General features: G+C 40.4%; 1 protein-coding gene and 1 long non-coding RNA gene across 2 annotated transcripts in view; both read left to right on the top strand.

Annotated features, from left to right (window-relative positions):
- The first annotated feature begins 932 nt into the window (after nucleotides 1-932).
- LOC136289915 (uncharacterized) lies at nucleotides 933-18,906 on the top strand. The gene is made up of 3 exons (XR_010720893.1): nucleotides 933-946; nucleotides 8,872-8,935; nucleotides 18,872-18,906. It is a non-coding gene; the product is annotated as an uncharacterized lncRNA (long non-coding RNA).
- Nucleotides 18,907-20,309: 1,403 nt separating this feature from the next.
- The window catches only part of MRTFA (myocardin related transcription factor A), a 91,397-nt gene continuing 87,443 nt past the window's right edge, over nucleotides 20,310-24,263 (top strand). The window contains exon 1 of the mRNA XM_066184185.1: nucleotides 20,310-20,323. The gene's annotated coding sequence lies outside the window, so the exon portion shown is untranslated. The remainder of the gene's footprint in view (nucleotides 20,324-24,263) is intronic.

Genomic DNA, 24,263 nt, shown 5'->3' with positions numbered 1-24,263 from the left:
ACTTCCATCATTTATCTTCCTGGCTTTGTACCACATCAAGAAGCTTTGTGCTTCTCCAAGAGAAGGACCAGACCACCCTGCCAAGCATCCTGCATTTCAGTCACAGGTCAGGCAGTGATAGCAGCACAGTCCACTTTATTGGCTGCTCTGTGATTTTGAGACTTGGGTACCCTTGAAACTTCTTTTCACAACAGGGAAGCGTGGAAAAGTTAGAAATGCATTTCATTTGAAGATTTCTTCGGGCCAGTCCCCAGTTTCCAGTAATTTTGGTTCACTGAGTATTATCTTCTGATTTAAGATTGCGACAGTCCGGCGATAAACCTGAACAATCACCATGCTGCTGCATTTAGTTTCCAGCACTTAAGATCCAGCCCCTGCCGGGAACCCCCCATTCCCATCCCAAGGATTAGGTGTGGGCGGTGCTGGCCAAAATCATGGGAGAAAGGAAAGTAAATATTCTGACTTGTCATTAAACCCGAAACTCCCAGAACTGCCCGGACTTATGGAATGTTCCATGTTTTTCACCCCCCCCTCGTTTACTAACTCAACCCCACACCTCACGGCGCCCACAAGGGAGGCGCTGCGCCTTTAAGGGTGAGGCCCCGCCCCTCCCCGCCCAGCAAGCACCCTCTCCGCCCAGCAGGCACCCTCCCTCTCCGCCCCGCCCGCGATGACCTCATCTCTGCCTCTTGATTGGCTGTGCGCCTCGTCAGTCAGGCGGCGCCCGCCCCCCTCCTTTAGCTTCCCCAGGTGCTCGTGGTCCATTGGTCGCTTCACGTGCCACTCACTGGCGCATCTGCGCTCTGATTGGCGAGGCTGGAGGGGGGCAGACTCTTCCGCGGTTGCGAGGCGCCGGCCGGCGGTGGCGCGGCCGGGGTGCGGGAGTGGCGCCTTCTCCGCTGGGGACTGGCGCGGGTGCGTTCAGGCGAGATGGGGCCGTGACCAGGTGAGCGCGGGGTTCCCACTCAGCCGGGACCTGCGAGGCGGCCTCGGGGAGCGCCAACTGCAGATGGAGAGTGGGCGCGGGCCCGCCCCGAGGGGCCTCGCCGCGCTGGGGCACGACCGCTCCCCGCGGACGCGGAGCGGCTGCGCTTCCTCCGGAACCCTCGCGCGGCGTCCTCCTTGCCCCGGAACGCTCTGCCCTCCTCTCCGCCCTCCCCGCTAGGAACGGTCCTGGGCGTTCAGCGGGTCGGTGGGGGGTGGTTTGGGGGGGATCTTTCCGGCGCTCGAGGCCGGGCAGTGCTGATAGGGATTCGCAAGGGTTTGGGCAGCAGCCGCCGCCGTGTCCTGCCACCCCCGCCGGGCTCCCTTGAGCGGGGTTGGTTTATCCACTTGGGAAGATGCTTGTCCTTGCTGTGGCTGGGTGCTTATTTGAGGTAACATCCACGTGTCTCAGCCGTTTGTCTTCTCTGTGACTGTAAAATCTTGTATCGAAGAGGACTGTAGTTTCACATCTTCCCTGATCACGGATGAAAACTGACAATTGTATATATGTGTCAGCAGAAATAACCCTCCTGAGACCTTTATGATCTGGATCTGTGTAGCCTTATGCTACATCGTGCAAACTTTGTGTTCATACGGTTCCGTGTGGTTCCGTTTTACAAAATGAGCCTTGAGTGAACTGAATAAAGGGTTGCAGGTTTGCTGCTGCTTATAGCAGTCTCTTTCTGGTATCGTTTATCCAGACCTCAAGGCCTGTGCTGTGAAACTGCATTTCAATCTACCATCCATAGAAAATATATTTTGAAGACATTAAATATGTTTCTGAGTTTGTAGCTTCTTTTCTGTATCTTAGAACACAAAGTGTGTATTTTGTTTCTTGGTAGGATCTGAAGACACGACTCTGAATATCTGGAAAATATAAAATGAGCTGTTCTGGGCTGAATGTGTATATCCCAACATTCTTTCTTTATTTTAAATTTATTTTTGACATCAGGGCTTGTTGGGGCATAGCTGACTTATTGGAAGTGTGTTTTCTACTTGTGTGTTGGTTTTCAGGTAAAAAAATGAACATCCACCACTGATTTTAAAAGATATCTGCTGCTTGCACAAAACCCCTCACTAGGTTTCTGTAAAGACACTTTTCTGTAAAATCCATTACTGTTGAACTGATAGAAGTATAATGCCTTTAGATCTTTATAAGTATTTCCAAAACTATTTCAGTCGTTACTGAATATGAAATGAAAGGGACACTGATTTGTTCTCATTTGCTGCAGTGATTTAATGTGTGATCTAATAGTTGTGATTAAATAGAATCTAATAATAGAATTTAAAATAAGTGTGTAATCTGAAGGTGACTGTGAACTCTTTTTCTGTTCTTTAGATTTGTGCTTTCTCCTGAAAGGAGAAAAAGAGTCGGGGCTAAAAGCAAATGCCTTGAGCTTTCCACAAGTAGGCAAATTTGCCTTTCTTAATTACGAGATATTGGCTTATTGAGTCCTTTCCAGTCCTTCCTCACTTATAATTTAGAAACCAAATGTGATTTCAGGAAAGGAGTGAAATATTGCCAGTTACAGCTTCTTGAGTATCACACTATTCTGTACAAAATGTGAGCAGTACTGTGTTGGCTGGTTCCAACAATTGTGGAAGCAGTTTTAATTTCTGTTTAAGACCATCTACTCCTATCATCATATGGGAGAAGGCTCCCAAATCTTCAGGCAACAAGCAGATCATGAAATAAAATGCAAAGAAAGGGAGTGCAGAAGACATTTTGATGTAGAACTAAGAGAATGTGGTATTTTCCTAAAGCAGTCTAATTTTTCCTCCTTTTCAATATGAAATAATGGAAAACTCTTAGGTTTGAGGAGGAGTGCTTGCTTGCTTGTGGTTTTTTTTTTAATGCTGACTTCTACTGGCATGGCAAAGCAGCAGCATTTTTCCCAGACTTTCATCCTTGAACCTTCAGGTGAAATGTACATTCAGACAATAAAAGCACCTTTTAATTTAATGATGATGATAATAATAATAATAATAGCAATCTCTACTGGATTTCCTTCACTACTGAGCCATGATTAAATTCCTGTATGGTATTTGGTAGGGAAAACAGCAACTGTACTAGAGAGAGAGAAATATCAGAACAAAAAAGGTTTGGATGTTGGAGCAGAAAGCAGATGAATTCTTATGATGTGTCAAAACATTGTCACAATAAAACATTTGTTGCACTCATTTGGAATGTACAGAGTGTCACCTTAAATGCTTTTTACCTCAAAAGCTCAGTTTATGGCAACTCCAACACTCCTTTACTCTCTATACTCAGCTGTCCTTCCTGTGTTGTAGATAATACCATTGGACTATCTCAATGTCTGTTTACTTACTGATAACTCAGTATTTGATTAAGATCCCTTTTGAGGAGCACCATTGATTTCCTCCATGTAAAAAGTGGTAATAATGAGCAAATCATATTGCAGTTATAAAAAGCTCTTCCTCTTAAGAGTTGTGGGTTTGTTTGGTTTTTTTTTTTGTTTGGTTTGGTTTGGTTGTTTTGGGGTTTTTTTGGTTTTTTTTTTTTTTTTTTTTTTTTTTGGTTGTTTTGTTTTGTTTGGTTTTGTTTTGTTTTTTTGGATCAGTTGTGTCCTGAGGGTCAGTGTCTTTTCCTGAGAAACTGGTGGAGAGGAAGCAGAAAAAGCAATTGTTCAGAGGTCTCAAACTGTCAGACACCTACTCTGGGAAAGCCAAATCTAATTATTTCCTGTTGGACATACTGCTGGACTGCGACTGCAAACAGAGGCTGTTGTTACACAGACATTTTTTTTAGTAGTAGGGCTGTCTCTCAAACAGTTCATATTTCCCTTTGCCTTTTTTTCCCCTCCCCACCATGTGCTGTCATGTCAGTAGTGATGTGGAGTCTGTGGGGCTGCATGCTAGGCCAGGTTAGAGACTTGATTTTTAATCTGGGCATGTTCTATTCCTCTCCCCCACAGACCCCCCCCCGAATAAAAAATGGGGGAGAGCTGCAGGAACGCATAGCTGGAGTGGAGGAGTGGATTAGTAAGAGCTACAGCGAAAAGGAGCTATAGTTTAAAACTGTTCCTATGATTCTTCTTTTATGTATGGGTGTCAGGTGAAATGGATGAGTTTGTGTGAATTCAGAGACTCATTTCTTTGTCAAATACTCTGTTCAGTTCTTCAGGGATGCTGTGTGTCTTGTTAATGTGTATGTTTCACCTTCCAACCTTTGAATGCTTTCTGCAGTGCAAACTCTGTTAAGTGGCTTCTTCGGGGGAAATGAATGGCATTGGGGTGAGGACAGTTTTCATTATCAGACTTTGATGTGCCACACTCGTCAGTTAGAGCCTTCTGATTTTTAAATGTGGGTTGTCCTTGCAAAGGGCAAACAGTGCATGCAGCTTGTACAGGAGTCTGCCCTCAGTCTGATATTCTTGTTTTCAGATGCAAAGAAACAAGGCTGCTAACAGTATTTCACTTCCTTTTATACTTTCCTATTTCTTGAATAAGACACTTATTTTCCACACAGATAAATCTTAGAATTTGTCACTTAGTGGAGTAATGTAATTGTTTAAATTTGTTTGGTTTATCTTTCAGAAATTGATGTAATGAATTTAGTATGTGCAGCATTCCTTTCCCTCTCCCTCCCCCATTTCCGTGTGTGTGTGCACACAGCATCATTATTCTTGTGCAAAGAAATATCTTGGATTTAGGCACACAGCCATGTTGATAACACCTCTGCAAGAAGGTGAAATCTAACATGGATTCACAAGTCTTTTTAAATCTTGAAAGCCAAAGGCTGAGCTTTTAATTGGAGATTTCTGCACCTTAACCTCATGATCCATCTGCTTTTGCTCTCTTACTACAAATTGGAATGTCAACTACTTCTGCTTATCCCTCTTAATTAACTTGTGCTCCCTATTTCAGCTTCTTTGGGCCCTGCTGATCCAGAAAAGCAGAGTTTTTGTGGAGTTCAGTAGAGGAAGCATGGTACCTGCTGCTGCTGCGTGTGCCAGCATGTTATTTGTTAACAGCTGATCACTGGGGACTGCCTTTTTGGCGCTGAAAGTAAAAGTTTCTCCTTGACATGGTCAGGCATTGCTGCTGCTGTTGTCTCTGCCCGCCATGGGCATGTATTGAAATGTGTATGTACCACAGTGCAGGTACCCTGGCATAAAGCAGTGCAGAAACTCCTATTTTGTCATCTTCTAGTGAGGCAAATAAATATGCTGACTACACATCGTCTTCAGAGTATCTTCATGTTAGGGGAACAGAAGACTAAAATGATACATCTAGTTCTGTGAAATTAATTTGTCTGGGACAGTCTACATCACAGATTGTTTCAACCTCAAATTAATGTTTCATGTAATATGTGGCAATTACTACTAGTTATATACACACCAGGGAGGGGATGTATGGTTCCTTGAGTCCTACCCTTCCCCATGGTTTAGTGGAGCATTGAGGATATATCTTCCTTGCACAGCTGATCCATGTGGTTGATACCCTGTTTAAGCTTACTCAAATGAGATCATCCTTTACACACAACCATAGCCATGTTATGATGAACTCATTTGCTCTACAATTGTTTATATATGTGATGGTACAACTCTGCGCAAAGTTCCTCCTTCAGGCCGAAACTTGGGAAAAAACATCAAAAGATTCTACTTGAATAATTAAAAAAAAATACTGGTTTTGCCTTCCCTTGTGATCTTTATAGCAATATAAGAAGTTTCCCAGCAGAATGTGATTACAGTCCAGATGGTGACTTAATTTCTATATTACTGTGTAAGATGGACCTGCATCCAGATGAGAGTTTTCTCTGAGTGACTGGTAGGGCCATGTTAATATTAGGCCTAATATACCTGTCTCTAAATTCACTCTCATATGTCCTGTTGGATATGATTTACAGGAGCAGATTACTTGAGTCTGAATCTTTTTAAAGCCTCCATCTGTGAGATAATCTGGGTGTTGGAAGGGTGGGATATGAATTCTGCGTTGTTATGTTCCAATCAGACTTGAGAGTCATGTCAGTCAGTTTCTGTGTTGTTCTGGCATGGTGAAACTCCAGGTCACCAGTGAAGGCAATACCGCATTGTAATCACTGGAATAGCAGCCATTTGGCTTGAACATGTAAACACTGACATATAAACTTTTCCATTGGATGGAGAAGTTTATTAGCAAGATGAGACTTGTGCATTTCTTAGAGATGACACTATTTTTTCTTCAGAAAATCTTGGACAGTAGAGTTCTGCCTGCACTGACAAAAAAAAGTCAGTGAGAAGAAAAAGGAGTGTTGGAGGAATGTTTTGACTGTGCTGTAGGTAAAGAATAGCAAAAGCAGTTTAACTGTGGAATTTTGCCAGAAAATGTTTCAGTTATCAGATTAATCTTTGCTCACTCACTGCAGCATAGAAGGAGCAGTAAAAAGCTTCTCTTTCGTTACAGTTGTAATATTCTGCTAAATATTTGTGAAGTTTGACTTGTTAATTTTGAAGACAGGGTGTGTCTGGGTTTTCTGTTGTTTCATCTTGAATCTGGATTGAAATTCCATGGAGTGAGTGAATAAGAGTAACAATAGGAATATATTATGCCTGCAGCATCTCTTATCTTATTAGCATACGCATATTAGAAAAAAAATTTGATGACGGTTCATGCCTACTGTCAGGAAAGGTAAACAAGCTAAGGCCAGGAAAAAATGCACTGAAGAAAATACAGAGATTATTTTGACTGGTTATGGGGTTTCACTTCCGTAGAAAATTGGCAGATTCCCTGTACCAGGACAGGCAGATAGTGAAAAAACTCACTGTTGGATCTGTCTTGACTCAACTGAGACTCTGGAGAACATGATTCTTAAGTGCTGGAAACTAAATGCAGCAGCATTGTGATTGTTCAGCTTCATCAGTGCTGTTGCAATCCTAAATTGGAAGATAATATTCTGTGAACCAAGATTACTGGAAATTAGGGATTGGCCAGCAGAAATCTTTAAATGAAATGCATTTCTAACTTCTCCATGCTTCTCCATTGTGAAAAGTGGTTTAAGGGATACTTGAGTCTCCAAAAAAAAACCCAAAAAAAACCCCAAAAAAACCACCACAAATCCCAAAGCAGCACCAAACTAGGAATTAAAAATCCCACTCAAAACCAAACTATGCCAAAAACTTACACTGAAGTCAAGATTTAATATATGGATAAGTTTCACTCACTTATAATTTGTGATTTAAAGAACCAGCATCACAACTAAATTGTTATGTGCTTAATGCTGTCAAGAAGAATGTTGCAGCAAAATTGTTTTGTTAAATTTTCAGGTATCTTGTTCATCATGTTGGAATAGCAAACTCTTAAAAGTGGTTAACTGTTTATTATCTTTGTGGAAGGCTTTCCTTGACTTCTTGAGGCCTTTTTGCCTTGCCTGTTAGGACATCTAGTATCTGCAATTCTGTAAAAAGTACATTGTAAGTATATACTTTATTGTGTAGTTGTGCATCATTATGTTTTAATTAACAGTTGTAGCAGTTTGACTGCTGGGTTGTCACATTAAATTAATTAAGTAGTTGCAAGTAATTTTAAATGTTGACTTGATGACAAATACTGGGAGAAGTGGCAGAATGACCCCTTGATTCTGTGATAGAGCCATGATTAATGTGTGCTGGCACTTTTTATTCAGAGAAAAATAGGAACATTCTCTGTAAGAGGAGTTTCTGAAGTGGTTGTGTCCTTGCTTGGTTTTTTTTTCTCTTTCGTACCAGTATTGTAAACCTCTTCTTTAAATTAGTGGAGTTAAGTGGAGGAGAGTGGACCATGTAGATGTGCAATTCATTACCTGTAGCTTTTTCTAAACAGTGTAAACAGAATAAAATTCTTTTAGTTGTTGGTGTTCAGAAAACTCACATTTTGTGTTACACTGACTATCCAAGCATCAAGACTAATCAGTCTAACTGATGTTATTCTCTGATGTTGAAGTAGTAGATAGCGTATACTATATTTTTCTTTTTTAAAATTTTTCTTTCCTTTTCAGTGGAACTATGTTAATACTCATGTCCAAAGTCCATCTGGTCTGAAGTTTGTATTTGGGGAGGTGCCTGTTTCTTTATTATTTTATCTTATGGACAAAATATCATGGCATCTTGACTGCAGTTCTGTGCTTCTGAAGTCTAGGAAGCCCTAAAGTCCAAGAAGCTCGGAGGAGGAAATGGAATGGAAACTTTGATGATGTGTATTTTTTTTGAAGGTGACTAAGGAAGTAGGAGTAAATGAACGGCAACTTCTGACACTTTTCATTGCCATTTGAAACAACAATCTTCTAGACCTCTCCAAAGTAATTATTTTCTAGTTAGGTACTGCTGTATATGCCTTTTAGAACTGTATTGCCAAACAAAATGGTGTGTTACTTCAGTACGTTTATGAATTTTTAAGGTGCATGGGATGGTTCTTCTCTCCCACCTTTAAAATGGGATTCCTGTTGCTGTCTTGACAGATCTCTGTAATGTACTTTTATCTTTTCCCTGTTTTTATGTGGATTGATAACCTGGTGTGATAAACTAGTTATAACAGTCTCCAAGTTCTACTGTCCAGTGTTTAAGAATTATTTCAGTATAAGGTCTAGAAAACTGAGTATATGATTTGGTGAATACTCTACCTTAGTACATCTCAAACAATGCATTCTTCAGAACTGACAAAGTGGCAGTCCTACAATAAAAGTTCTGCTCTGCAAGTAGCATGGTGTGTGTATATCAGCATGGCAGTCGTGTTGGTATTTCAGTCCAACTTCTGTAGCAGGTACCATATGAATTAAAGATTCTATTTAAAATGAATCCCAGATAAAGGGCTTCGCTCCTTTATCTTAAAGGAGAAAATGAGCTGTGATTGGTTATGTTTGGTTGTTTGTTTCTAAATCTCTGAGTATTTGTGTCCTGTTTTCTCTTTCAGTGTCTGGGGAGAGAGCTGCTGGCATGGAAGTGAGCTGGGTTTGTCCGTGGGAACTGTGAGTAAGGTATATGTTGTGTTCCTTTTTCTGTCTTTAGTTTGCACCTTTTTGTTTTTAGGTTTTGACTTGAATATTGCTTGTAGTCATTAAAAGTGAGGGATAGTATTGTTTAGAGATAAACAATTTTGAATTTATATTAGTGTCAAATGTGACAGCTGTGCAGTAAGGACTTCATAGCGTCAGGAGTATAAACAGCACACGTGCACTTTTCTATGCTGCTGAGCAATTAGTAAGACTTGTTGTTTCAACAAAAGAAGCAGTTTAATTTGTTATCTTTTGAATTTCCAAAGAACAGCAGCAATTCTGATTCCCCCATCCCTACGCCATGTTCTTTACTCACATTGTTTAGATTTTCATGTTAGGGAGTACTTTGTACTTCTTTTCAATAAACTGGTTAGCTTAAACAAGACTGTAATGTTGATCTTAGCTTCTCTATGAATCACTGAAAAAAAAATCTTACCTATTTTCAGTAGTGGGGAAATCCAAGGGTGGAAAATCAGCTGTTGTAAGGGAGAAAGGGAGCAGATTATCTAGTAAATCAGTTGCTGGGCCTTCTACTTGATGGATGTCATGCTGGATAGCTGCATTAGAAGATGCCAATAAATGCAAAGAAATTTGAATTCCACACTCTGTGTCTGTTGATGGGGAGGAGAGACAAAACCAGTTCAGATCAGTTTAATTTCTGTAGACAGTTTCATACTGTCATGACTAAAGAATGTGACTGGGGTCAGAAAACTTCTTGTAGACTCTGTTTGAGGCTTTGGTTTCACACTGTACTTCACATGACATAACTGAAAGCTGCCATTTTTCAAGGGGTCTTGCTCCTCTGTTTCTTTTTTCTTTGTTGGTTTAGGGTTTTTTGTTTGGTTCTTTACTTGTTTTTAATGAGATCTGAGGAATATATGGTTGCAGGGTTCAGATTGCTATCACAATGGGAAAACAAGCGTGTTTCAGGGTGTAGCTTTCCTTCAGAACAGCAAGCTGAATTGACTTGCCCTATGGCTGCAGAGTCACTGGTTGAAGGAGAGAAGGTGAGAATTTCAATTTGTGGTGTGGTGATACAGTGTGGAGATACTATCTCAGTCACAGCCCACGATCAGACTGAATTAGATAAAATATAAAGCTACTTCCTCAGACACAAAAGTAAATTGCCAAAATAACTTGCCAAAAAATCCTAAAGATTCTAAAGTTTTGCAGTTTTGCCTGCTGCTCTGTGCTGCAATGAGTGCTTGTGCCAGGAACTGAACTGACTGAAATTTAACTACTTTATTTTAATTCTTCCTTTTCTGTTAATAATGTATAAATTAAAAATTTTCCTTTTTTTTTTATTTTAGTCTAGATTTGTTCCCTGAGCTGTCTTTCCTGTCTTGCCTAAGTCACCATTTTGTTATGTCCTGTATCATCCTGTTCTAGACCCAAATTTCAATTCTTCTGTCTGAAAGTGTATTGTTTCTTCTGAGGCCTTACTTCCATGCTTCTCTTGTCCAGTGACTTTCTCGTCTCAGTCTTCTCTAAATCCATATTCAGCAGGAGTTCCTTCATACTTTTTCAGCTGTGAATTTCCATGTCAAAGCTCACATCTGGCTGCAGATCATCAGCATTCCCTTTTCTAGTTTGCTGTAGCCTCCCTGCTTCCATCGGTTGTTGGCATCCACTGCCACATGCCTTTGCCGCTGGCTGAATCCATTGCTTCCACTACTTGCCCCTGTGGGGTGAGGAGGAATGCTTTGCCTTTAACATGAAGGAAATTTTAAAAGATGCATCACACAGTGATTGCAAGGAAGCCAGCCACTCAGAAGGTGGTGGAAAGCAGACAATACTGTTCTAAACACACTGCAGTTCATCATGCATTTCTTTGGCAGCAGTGCAGGCTCAAACACCTTGCTCCTTTCTCAGCTTCCTCTGTTTTGCTGGTATAGCTGTTTTTGTGGCCATGGTGAGCCACTCTGGGGAACACATCCTCCTGGAAATAAGTGTTTTTCTCTAGATTATTTTTCATCTGGTCTGGTGCATATTGTCTCTGTAAGATTTATTCTGATTTCACGGTGAGGAAGGTATGAGAATGGGAACATGTAGCAGGCTGCCTAAGTTGGCACCGCTGCTAGATATCAAAGTGTGATCTTTGACGTTACAGTTAAGCTGATTTTTCAGTGTGCTGCTCTTGCAAAGGCAGGTCAAACCTCTGCACAGCCTTGCACTCATGCTTCTTCCTTTGCATCAGAGCTGGTGATTGTGCAGCCACAGGGCATGGCCAGCCAGCCGACTGATCCAGGCAAAAATGGTTTCTGATCTTTCGCAGAGTGAATCATCTGCTGGTTCGGCTGACCTGAGTCACCCTGTGGGTGCACAATCATTAGATCAGACAAAAGGAAAGCAGCAGGAGCCAACAGCTTGATAGCAGTAGGCTGAATTCTTCTTTTAATTATGATGTTGGACTCTACCATGACCAAGGCCTGTAATACATTAGTGTACCCACTAACATATATGACACCTGAACGTGACATTTTTTCCTCTCTTTTGTTCTTTGAACTTCAGCAAAAACTGTTATTTCTTCAGTAGCTGTCATCTTTAGTCTCACAAACTAGATCATTCATTCAACACACTGAGAGGTATGAGAGACTTAGGTGTCTACAAAGGACTTCACCAGTTTGAGGCTTAACGTCCTCTGAAATTAGAAGGATGTTGTCCTCATTCATGCTTTGAACTAAAGTAAGAACTTCAAAAATTGGTGGAGAGTTAATTTTTTTCTCCAGCAAGGATTGTTTGTTCTAAGTATCATTGCTAATCTCAAAACTAGCTTTGGTATTACCAGTTCTCTGTGTACCCAAAGTTCCATGAGCTTGAGAGCCACAAAGTTCCTCCGAATACATATTGAAGACTGAAAAAAATTTCTTAAAAAATAGCTGGAATATCAATCTACATTTCTTAGCTTGCTATTTGTGGCTTTAAGAAATTAAAGTTTAATGATGATTTTTCAAGACCTCTTTAAAAACTTTCTATTCCTGCTGGACGGAGTGAAGAAAATGTTAGTTTTATGAAGGAAATACTTAGCGCTTGAGAAATACCATCATTGATAAGTGGTTGTTAAAATCATGTGCAAGGCTGCATTTGTCTGCAGCACAAATGATGCTGTTGGTTGCTTTGCACTAGATGTGCATCTTTTCTCCTTCAAGTCCCCACATTTTCTATACAGCTGTTCATGCTTTTTGTCTGATAATATTTCTTGCTGGCCCAAGCATATTTTGACTCTTGTACTGCTAGATTTGCTGGAGATGGTAGCAGAGAAAGACAGTGAAGATTCAAAGATATCCTTTGTTACCGCAGTCTTGCTGGCACAGTAAACAAATGGATTCCGGTTCTTTAGCTCAGATGAAGTTTTACTCATCTGTGTTTTACCAGCATCTTCATTCCCGTGTGTTGCAATCTTTGCCTTTATAATACAGGCTTTGCAGTGTAGTGGCTTGTGATCATGGCAAAATGGACAGTTTACACCTTCAAATCACGGGTTCTAATCCAGAACGAATTTGGTTACTTTTTGATTGCTTTTGCCCCTCTGCCTCTCCCTGCTCCCAATTACTGTGGAAGTGAAGGAAGCTGATGACAGATTGATTTTGCAGAAGTCAAACGCATGTGGAATGTGTGTGTTAAAAATAAAACTCCATAATCAAAGGTGGCCTCTTTTTAGTGGTCTGCATAGTTTGGTTTCTTAACTTAAGGTGGTTCCTGAAGAAGTCCTCAAGACTGTACTTCTTCTAGGATACAGTCTTTGTGGTGTTTTGCCTTGCTGCTGACTCTATTATATATTCTTTATGGACAGTATCATCATGTTAGCTCTCAAGTAACTGGAGAAATAATTCTGCCAACAGTTGTGTGCCTAAGTTAAGCTGACTGAAAGGAAACAAAATAATCTTTTTAATACAGCTCTGTTGGTCTTCCTGTTGTTGCTATAAACTTCACTTCTCTTGGGTTATTCTTTTAATTTGTGATGACCTGGGGGGATATAGTTGCTTTTGGGCATATCACGGCATTCTCTTCCAGTCTTCTCAGTTGTTTCAAAGATTTATCCACTTTGCCCCAAGATTGCCTCTTGGCTGGCTGATCTTAGCTGGTACGATAATTTAACGGAAGGCTGCTCTTAAGTTTAAAAAAACCAAAATGCCCTGTCTACTCAAAGTAGCCCAGCTGCACACACATGCTGTTGCTGTTAGGTGCTGGAGGTTGCTTAGCAATTCTTAAATCAGTAGGAAATTGCTATTGCCCTGGCAACTTGGTCCTGTAATGCAAACAAGGGAAAGCTGTTTAGGAAGGTGTCCTTTCTTGATTTGGGAATTGCATGTGTTTTGGTTGTTTTTTTTTTCCCTGTCCTTTTCTGATTTTTACTCACTTATTTTAAATTTTCTTTCATGTTTTAATTTTAAGTTAAAATTCCTCTATGTTTTACTCTGGTTGAGTTTTCATGTAAGGGAAGGTGATAGTCCTTGGTTCATTTAAATACTGGCTGTCAGGATCTTAATTAAACCATGAGTATGTGAATATTTCCAAAATCATGCAGGGGCAATAGCATGCTCTCAGAAGCCAGGAGTTTTTAAGTTATGTTGCTTTAAAACACAAAACCACTGTCACAACAATACAAGCATGGACCATGACACCTGGGAGGAAACTGATCTACTGAAGAGAAACAGTAGCCATTTGTCATAGGTTCACACAGTTTGGTTTTTAGTTAATGGAATATTGCCCTGCCAGGACCTGGGACTTTGTTTTGGAAAGGACAGGGACCTGTCAGGAGGCAGTTCTTTCTATTGGCAGGTAGTTTGACCACTAAGAGAGTTGAAGGTGACTTTTGGTAATACCCATATAAAACTGAGTGTGCCCAAGCCAAGCCCTCTTTTTGCTTCTGGCCAGAGAAGGTAACACACCCTGAGGGGAGGCCCAGGCTGGCCAGGCCCCACTGCTCCCCACCATTTGCAGGGGAGCTGGCCTTGGTCTGGCCGTGCCTCTGGGCCCCCCACTGACTGCCAGGGGTGGGAGCGGAGGCTGCAGCTGAGATCCCTAACTGCCTGCGCTGTTCCAATCGGCATGAGTTTCTACCCCCCTTCCCCCATCAGCCTGGCTGGCTCGGCCTTGAAGTCACCTGCAGCCTGGAAGACCTGGGCAACATTTAACTCTTTCTTGGCACAGATGAAATTTCCAAAGCCCTAACTTTTTCCCTAGTGTGAGAGACAGCCAAATTGGAGACTTGTAAAGGGACAATATGGAGGTCTTGAGTCAGTAAGGGAAGAGTGACCTCTTAGGTGGAAGAGATGACAAGTTGTCTTGGTTCTAGGCTGAAAATCTCCTATGAGTTACGGTAACAGACTGTAATATCAATATGCTAGAATAATCCTTTAAATTGTGAACAGTATGAATTATGGAGATGATTTGTGGATTTTAAAACAAAGGTATCTGTAATTTACTGAGTGAATATTGAATTAGAAGTTGTGATTGGGTTATCCCATGAGAGATTTGAACAGAGAGAGATGAGAAGAAGCCCTCTGCCAGTGAAGAAGGGAGAAGACATCTTTGTACTCTGGAATGAAGAATCCTTTACCTTTGAAGTTGTTTATCTTTAAAAGTGCCACCCCAAGAAGTGAGTCTGTGGCCCATATGTAGTCATGGGAAAGGCTAGTGATATGGGAGGTTCCACAACTGCAGAGGTTTCCTGGGCAGGCTGCTTTTGTGTGAGTTAGAAGCCACAAGCAGACTGTCTCTCTTGTGGAAAGTTACCAAAACAACAGGAGAGACTTCTCTCTCTCAAAGACTGAATGAAAGACTGTTTTATAACTAGGACTGATGTGGAGTTCTGAGTTTTGCCTCTTTGCATTGTTTGTAGAAAATAAACAGTTTGTGGTGGGAGAAAGGGTTGGTTTTGAAATTTTATTTGTGTTTTTTTTTTTTTTTTTTCCTTTCCCTTTGCTTTTCTTAGTGTGTGTTAATAAAATCTGTGTACCTTAAGTTGGGGCCTGTTTAGCCTTTTTCTCCCAAATCCTATCTCCCAGAGGTAAAAAAGAGCAGACACTAAATGTGGTAAACGTGAAACGGCTACATTACTTGTAAATAATAACTAATTTTCATCCATTTCTAACTTCTGAAGGCATTTAAACACTTCAATTTCAGATAGACAAGACAGAGTGAGTTTTGCACAAGGTGCAAGATTAAGAACCACAGCCATAAAGAATTTTCTGAAAAATACTCCTTTTATCAAACCTGCAACTTACAAAGACTAAACTGCTCTGAAGCTTGTTTTACATGGTAGCTGTTGAAGTGCATCCTCTTGCCATTGCAACACCATATCACATTAAACACACAGGAAAGCTGATTAGCTTAGTCTTTGGTAGAAGCAGTATTCTGCTTTACATTTATCATATGACAAAGTTACTTAAGAGAAATTTCTCTTAAAGCTGCTCATCCAGGATCACTGAAGGGTAGCTCAAAGCCCGGGAGGTGAGAGGGAAACAAATTAGCCAGACACATACGGTATGGAAACCTCTCTGACCAACAGTAAACTAGTGAAGAATAAACTGGTAGGGGGAGAAGGTATTAGGATTATTTTCCTGTCATTTCAGCTCCATTAATCATCCCATCATAAGGGCAGACAAGCACCAATGTTGGCACAGGGAAGCAACAACGACATTCATCCAAAAATGCCCCTTTTGGCAAGAGCCAGCTTAGACCAATTTAGCTATATCATACAACCACGTCCTGTGGTTAGACACTAAACTGGCACTGCCAACAAAAGGAGCAGTCCAGCCTGCTCATTCCTCACCTCCTGTCAGTCAGCCCAGGCTGAACCAGATCAAGGAACTGATCTGTGTTCAATTGACCTGCTCACACACATACACACAGGCACTACTAGTTTTAATCTGCATCTGTTGCTGATCTGGCTTGCCGGCCAGCCACACAAAAACTCGGTTGTCATGAGGAGGGAGAATAAGGCACAAGGAAGTAAAAAAGAAATCAGGATGGCTACTTTTGGTAGCAGTCATCTAAAGGCGTTATTAAATGATCGGACACGTGCACTGTAGTGACACAGCTGTGCGTGTAGTTGGCGATGGACTGAGGAATTGATTTTATTGAATACCCAGGTAAGAATGTCTGGTTTTAAGCTAAATAGATTCCCCAGTCAAAGAAGGGGCAGTGTAGCAACAGAAAGTGAGCAGCTGGACAGTGGAGGACTTAAAAGTTTGCTGAAGCTGATACTGCTGCTGTAAAACATCTGTGGTGTCACAGCTACTCTTGTCCGAAGCAGTTGGCTGAAAAGTGGAAAAATGCCACAATAGAAAGCTTTTGCCTGGTAAGGGAAGAGATACAAATCCTTGAGGGTACTTACTCTGAAACCCTTATAGAGGATAAGAAATACTAGCTCTTAATACTGTTATTAACTTCTGGGTGACTCACTTAAAGATCATGGCATGACAACATTTCTTTATGGGAAAGTTTCTAGTCTAGTTGGAAATTACAGGAAAAGAAACATTATAAAATTTTAATTAGGTTCTGGATATTAGTATGTGTAACTCTCTGATTGATCATTCTACAATGACAGTTATAAAGTGGTATAACTGTCTGGCAAGCCTTGAAACAGATGTACGCTGGTTTGCAGAAAAGGATTCCTTGTCTTTCACAGGACTTCCAAATACTGTAGCCTGAATGCTAATAAATTCTCAAAGCATCCTTCAAATCCCTCTCTGCCCTCATCAGACTTTTAATTGAAAACATTTAAATCAAATTCATCCAATTATAGCTTTTATTGTAGTCTTGAGGACTGGATGCCTTTTTTCTTTTTTTAGTTGTGGTGATGTGTTCCATACCAAAACTTGGCACTGATCTGAGAAAGAGTTCTCTTTCCCTGAGGGAGAGGCTGGATGTTTGGATGTACTAATGGTATCAGCTGGTTCTGTCCTTGTGATGTGCTGGCACAAGTGCTGGTGATGCTGCACAGCAAACTGCACCAGCGACCCGACTTAGCTGGAGTGTGAACCAGAAGACTGGCTTTTACACCTGGGTCATTGTGTGTCATTGCAGAGTCTTGTGCTGGCCTGAAGTGGGAGGTGATGTGACAGAAGGAGAAGACAGGCTTATCAAATGCGTTTTAATTGTTCATAATGGTTCATCCCAGTTTTGTTTCGTTTGAGTTGCAGCCCTACTTGGACTAACAGAATTATTGTCCAGACTGACTGATTTCTTTTTTTGTATTTTGTGGTGGTGTTCCACTGTACCATGCCAGTTCAACTGTACCTTGTATGGAAAAATTGATCCAGATGAAAAATTGCATTTCAACTGAATCAGCTGTCTGATCAGTTTACAGTATGGCTCTACAAGCACCACTTCCAGCACAATTCAGGACATAGTGGCAGAGCAAGAATGAGTGTCAAGCCAAGGTTTGCTTAAGCTGTGTTCCTTTGATGTGGGATAAACACTGACTGACATGCCAACTAGGATTAAGATACCTTCCATCTGTGTCTTTTTCTGTATGAGTTAGGAAATGTGCAGGTCCAGGTGCAATTCTAGATAGTCCAGTTGCTGTGATGAAGTTTCATTGGACAATTCAGTGGAAAAACTCTGGTTTATAATTTAATACCAATTATATTGAAATTATAAACCTTGGTGTGGTGTTGCTCAAGGTCACAAAGCAAAATGGTGTGTGAGCACCGGTCTCTTGCTCCTTGTTGGGCTGTAGCTGGCTCTGCTGGACTGCCTTTACTGTGGTTTGATACTGTGCTTTTCCATAAATGATACAGTTTCAGTAGTCTGGCTACTGTCAATATACTGATTAGGGAAATAACACTGTTGTTAAAGTGGTGTTTGAAATGTGGTTCTCCTAGTTCATTGTGCAGGTTACAAATTTCTCTTGAAAAGAAAATCCAGTATGTTAGAAGTTCTTAAAGACATTTGCTATTTACTTAGTTGAAGCAGATCTTGCATATTTGAGACATGTCAAGGTTTTTTTTTTTGGTTTTTTTTTTTGTTTTTTTTTTTTTTTTTTTTTTTGTTTGTTTGGTTTTTTTTCCCTTTTGAGAAGAGGAGGAAAATCTTTCTTTTCTAGGGTAGATTGAGGATGGGAGGTTGAGAATTCTGCCATTCCATATCCGTGTGGGGTGAGTGTTAGATATGTCTGTCACCTGTTTGTGATTTCATGCCTGGCTGCACTTGTGCTTCTGCATGATCTGACCATCATGGGGAACTAGGCAAAGTGTAATGTCTCCAGTATCTCCTTCCATAAAGCAGATTGGCTTTGGCTCCTCCAAGGAGGCAACAGCAGCCCTTACCAACTAGGCTCCTGGGCAATTACTCTTTTAGCCCCTTTCCACAGGTCTCCCATCCTGCAGGGACAGGGCCTGAGGCCAACTATATTGGTTGTGTTTTAACTCTTTACAGCCTTTACAAAGGTTGTTGTGGTGTACCAACTATGTTCTTTTAAGTCTGTGGTTTAACAGTGTGTGTTTTCGAGTTTTCTCTATCCATTATTAAGAGAAGGGCATGATACCAATTTTTTCTCTTTTGAGATTACCGTTACAATTTGCTTTCAAATACATATGATTTAATGTTTGCTTTTGACAGGAAAAATATCAAGGAAGGGATGGGCACTTTCTAGCCAAATTTTAACTGGAGTAAAAGCAAATACTTCATATTGCAGTGAGGTTTGACTCAGTCTCATTTGTTTTATTTTGACAAGCACCAGCTTCAGTTGGTGGTTTTTGTTGTTTCCTATTTTTTTTCTACACCCTTCTTTTCTTTGCTTCTCTTCAGATCATGACATGGGGTCCTGGGAATGAATGTGTGACAATATGGATGAAATAACATGTTTTCATTGCCAGTGAATTCTTAATGTTGTCTTAAATATACACTGAAAAAATTTTTGAAACAAATATTTGTACCACTGACATAACTTTGTTCTGAATATTATAGAACAAATGGTGCTAATCAACTGAAGCATGCAAGTGAGCAAAGTAACTATTTGAGCTTCTTTGCCAGGTATCGATGTGTTGATGTTGTCACACTCATCCACGTTAATTATGAGTGTTAAGTGGGGAATAGTTAATAAAGTCTGTATTGTTAAAATCCTTGTCTCAAGTTTATGCTTTTTGATTATCCTGATGGTTTTGACTTTGCTTTACCTGCATCTTTTTGAAGTTGAAAGTTAGTATCTGTGAGTACCTTTTGCTTGCCAAATAACAGCAGTGCAGCTGAGTCTTCCAAGTTGAAACTGCAGTATACTAAGAAGGAGACTTCTGTCCTCATTAATCGAAACCAAACATGATTGCCCTTGTATAAGGTCTGTTATTGTTTAAATGTTGACACAGTAACCATTTCACTGGAGACTTACAGCTGGTTTGTTTCTGTTTAAATTACTGAACAGAAAAGAATTATAATTTGAACATGAAAGTGGCTTTTGAATACTTACTTAAAAGAATTATGGAAATATAATAAAACGAAAATTACTTTGTTAAATTGATTTCGTTAAAGCCCTTTATATATTGCACATTTTGGTTACTGTAGCTGAGGTTTAAGGCAGGAAAGCCTTTTTGGTTTTGAGTATTTTTCTTTTATTAATTTTCACTGATTGTGAATGAGGACGACAGAATGGAACAAGAGGATTATTTTTTGACATACAGTTGATTTTTATCTGAAAATCCTCATTTGTTGTACTCAGCTGTCCTTCCAGGTTTATTATGAAGGATTACTTTACCTGACTGGATTTCAAATAATCTGTTGTTAAAACACTATTGTTGATATAAAGGACAGTAGTCAAGAGTTCAGCAAGGTTCCAAATAGGCTGACTTCACTAGAGTGAATCAATCTGTGTTTTCTCAAGACTGAGTTCCTAAAATACCAAAAACTGAGAATGTTCTCATACTTTCTAAGAAAATTATAATAATCTCTAATTTCATCAGTAGTTTCTGTGGTGATGCTTGTTGGAGGTTTGTGCAAGTTTTTAAACTGCTGAGCTGAGCAAGTTTCATTTGATCTCAACTGATGATGATCACACAAACTCAGCATGTTTCTCTGTATAATGGAAGACACCATGATGAGCAGGACATATGGCTAAGACTCTCATGTGAGATATATGGTCTATTTTTTGCTGTTTTGTCTTGCAGGTTGCCATCACGAAAGCCAAAGTGGATTTCTCCGGAGTGGTGTGCCTGCCCCCTTCCGTCATTGCTGGAAATGGGCTGGACGGAGGAGGGGCTGGCGAAAATGACGATGAGCCGGTGCTGGTGTCCCTTTCAGCGGCCCCCAGCCCGCAGAGTGAAGCTGTTGCCAATGAACTGCAGGAGCTCACCTTGCAGCCCGAGCTGACCCTCAGCCTCCATCATGGCCGGAACCCCAACCTCCCCCCACTCAGTGAAAGGAAGAATGGTAAGTGGTACAGTGTGCTCATGTCTCATGTAGTGTGTCCTCACCAATTGGTGGTGTCATGGTAAATGTTCTGATAACAGGTCTGCTTTTTATTGCTTCTTACTATGGTTTTTTTGTAGGAAAACTGAATGATCTAGAGTTCACAAAATGTATTTATTTACACTGTTCAGTTGGAAGGATTGATGTTAGTGGCTGTGGAAGTTCCACAGAGTTCCAGTGATAAATGCTTTGTATTACTATTTTCGGTGAATACCAGAAACAGCTTTCCTGTATTTTGTTGTGACTGAGTGGTGCAAAACTGAGACAATCTGTCAAAGGAAGTGTTAGCTCACCTTCAGATTTTTCCTTGTCACCTTGGTCTGCACTTGTCAAGGGCGAGTAACTTTTTCACTGCAAATGTCTGAAAGGTTCTTTCAGACTTCCTGGAAGGAGAAGCAAGACCTAGAGTTAAAAGTTAAGTGTCCCTGTAGGCCTTCTGATCCTGGAGTGAGAATGACCTGTGTATGTTTCTCAACTTGCAGGTATCTTATGGGCAATTATATAGTGGGTTACAATATAGTGGCAAAATACAAGGTCACTCAGTTACCAGAATACCTGGCTTTGAAAGGCTGTTAACTGTCTGAAGCTCAGGATCACCAGGCTGCCATGAAAGCCTTTGCATGTTCAGCCTTATCGTGTGAGAGAGTGATGAAACCATTTGATAAGCAGTGGTTTCTGTTTGTGAATTCCCTTTGGTGATCTCCTTTCACTCCATCTTCTGGGGTATATTTTGGTGACTCTTGGCAATATGATGGTATTACTGCAGTCTGAATTCATGCTATCACCTGCAGGGTACTGTGGATTTGGGCATGGTCGAGTCCTGTGTGCCTTAGTGTTGAACATTATGGAGCTGCATGACACAGCATATGAGAAATGCTGGGGAGCTTCAGAGTGGGTTTATAGCCAAAACATAATGCTTATGGTAAAGTGATTTAGAATATGTGCACTGAAGGGCAGTAATTTGGATTGAAGGGGTACCTCACTTAACATGGCTGGATCTTTATATGTGTAAAATGACCATGTCTTTCTCTGAATGGTGAATGTAGGAGATTAAAAAGAGTTTCCTCTTTTTATACATTAAACCATCATTATGTGATCACAGTTATATTTACAAAAAATGGAGAAGATAGAAATGGCAATAACAGAAAAAAAACTTCTAATCCTTAATGTTTGCAGTGTCCTAAGATAAAATACAAAAGATGGAGATAAAGGTGGTGATGGTAAATAGAAGAAAATTGGAATGTTAGTCAATGAGGTAGACTGTGATCTCAGCACATCTCAACTAGTGGTAGACTTGGGCATTTTGTGGTTATGAAAGCAAGGAGTGATTTCAAATGGTATTCCATTGAGATAGCAGTGAAACTGGTAGAGCTGAAACATGGGAAAAGCGCATGAGCCTTTGTTCCCAGCTCCTGACAGCTGGCCACCTAAAGGTGTGATTTTTCTGGAACCAGAGTCCTTCTCTTGGCCAATAAGGCATGATCAAGGATCCTGAAGTGGCAAGAAGCAGTTTATTTTCGATGCTACTGGGAAAAGGATACTAGTGCTGGGAACAGATGAGAGTACTTTTCAGTAAAATGAAACTTGTAGCAGCACTTTGAATGATATTGTTATAGTCAGAGGAAGGGATATTCTGACACAGGAACAAAAGTCTTTACAGGATTCAGTTGTTTGGACGAGTTTAAAAATTGCTATTTTGGGACTGTTTAACAGAAATAGATTATTGTCCTCTATCCAAGTAATGTTGTTTTTATGGACTCAGCTTTGAAGTGGTATCGTTGTGGGCTGCAAATCTGCTTGACTGGAATAGGTAGAGTTGTACTTTAAAAGTATTTGAAAAGGAGCACCTCTGCCCATATCTTTTGCCAAAGAAAATTAGGATATTCCTGGAAATTACTCATTAGGTGGGTCTCTTCAGAGCTGATTCTTTATCAGGGCTCAGCACAATAGTGGGAATTTACTGCTGCAGGGGCAGCTTTGCAGGCGAAGCATAAAGTCCAAAGTTCCTGAGCTAGATTATCTGAATATTTCTTATCTTTGGAGGTACACAAGAGGTACACAATGCTCTTTTCTCCTACACTGCAGTATGTTGATGTGTGTTGTTTGTGTGTACATTCATAAAACTATAATGGGAGTGAAAAGTGCTATTGAAGTACGGTTATTTGCAAACTGTCACAGCATAAAAGAACACTTAGTTTAGTAGACTGCTAAGAAATTTAGTGAGCTGTTAAGAAATTTAGCTGATGCATTTTGAATTAAATGTCTTCCTTCAAATGGGAACTTCTCAGTTATCTTGGGGTGGAGGTTGCACAGCAGTTGAAAGCTGCTGAGCTTGTAAAAACTCCTTTCTTAAATATGGTGTATCTTTGTTGTTGTGCCCTCAGTTTCAAACATTTAAAAAAAGTTCCAAGATGATATGCCAGTTGAGATGGCAATCTGCTTAAACATTTGTTCGATCCAGAGTGGTTGTAGAACATACCTTGTGCAGTGAAACTGCTCCTGTGACAACTTGCCAAATTCAAGGTTGAAAGGAATGAGGAAGATTCAAGCTGAGTGGCAGTGGGAGGGGAGGAGATGGTAAGTAAGAGACTTGCTAGAAGCTGCCTATCTATGTCAAAGGGCCTCCTGTTTGCAGTTCTAGACAGGCACTGCTGACTCACAGCTGAAATAGCTGCTAATGCTGAGAGCTTCTAACAGATTAGCTCTTTCTGTGGCTTTTGCTAAACAGACTTGGCTTAACTGTAGGTATCTGGAGAAAAGTATTACATGGGTTTGTACCATGTTTGTTGCGACAGACTGTGGTTCTGGAACATAAACTACTGAGTTAAAATAGAAATTTCTTTGACTTGTGAAGCATCATGGAATTATGTATACCATGGGAAAACTGGGAGTGCAGTCCTGTATATGCATGCTGCTCTATGCCCTAGAACAGCAGATTCTTTTTTTTTTTTTTTTCCTTCTCTTAGAACTGAAGAGCAGCTAGATACAGTTTCTGGGGGTTTTCTTGTTGGTTTGGGTTTGTTTCAGATCCAGCCTTCTCTTCTTATTCTCCCTTATCACAGCTACACATTCTCCTGGTAGGGTGGGTACACCCGGGCATATGGGTGTAAAGACCATGAACAACTTGACTGAACAGCTGCTGTTAAGTTACACAATTAAAGTGCATTAAAAAGATATTAACTATATAGAATTCCAGTATGAAGCATTTGAACACAGATAGCTAGGAAACAATTTCTTGTCACTTCATTGGAAGAAACCTTACATGGTAAGGTGTTAGTAAACTATTTTGACACAATTATTAGGTTCTGTTCAGACATCAAGCTTAATGGGACATTTAAGGTGTAGTTATTTAAGTTGTGCTTCAGAGTGAGTTTTCTGCCCCAAATTTACATTCCTTCTCCTTTTCTACCCATGTTCATCAAAACCTCAACTTTCTTTAACTATGAGAGATTACCTATGACTGACTCATTTGTTGCCACAAAAGCCAGAAAAAGGCCATTATGGAGTCGTCTAAAGCTCTTCAGTATATCTTGATTTTTCTCAGTTGCTTGTACTTAGATGCTGAGATAACTTATCCCAGCCCCTAGGGCAGGGTTAGAGCAGGTCCCTGATGAATGCATTTACAGGGGAAAAAAAAAAGGAGAAAAAGAAAAAAAAAAAAAAAAAAAAAAATAAACCCCCCCAAGGTGATAAATATACATGTCTTAGGTAGTTTAATAATTTCTAAAAAAAAGAAAAACCCTTTCCTCCTTAACTTTAATTTGAAAATATGGTAATTGCTCTGCTAACTTACTGACCCGCTCTCTTGACCTATTTTCCCCAGATGAATTCATAGTTATCTTTGTCCAGGGGTCATGAAAAACATTGTGTTAGATTCCTCTGACACTCCTGGTTTCTTTTT

Source organism: Chamaea fasciata, unplaced genomic scaffold (genome assembly GCF_029207755.1).
Source record: "Chamaea fasciata isolate MVZ Bird 193981 ecotype frontalis unplaced genomic scaffold, bChaFas1.0.hap1 SCAF_5, whole genome shotgun sequence".
NCBI lineage: Eukaryota > Metazoa > Chordata > Aves > Passeriformes > Sylviidae > Chamaea > Chamaea fasciata.
Note: the sequence above shows the minus strand (reverse complement) of the source record. Positions and strands in the feature narration are given on the sequence as shown.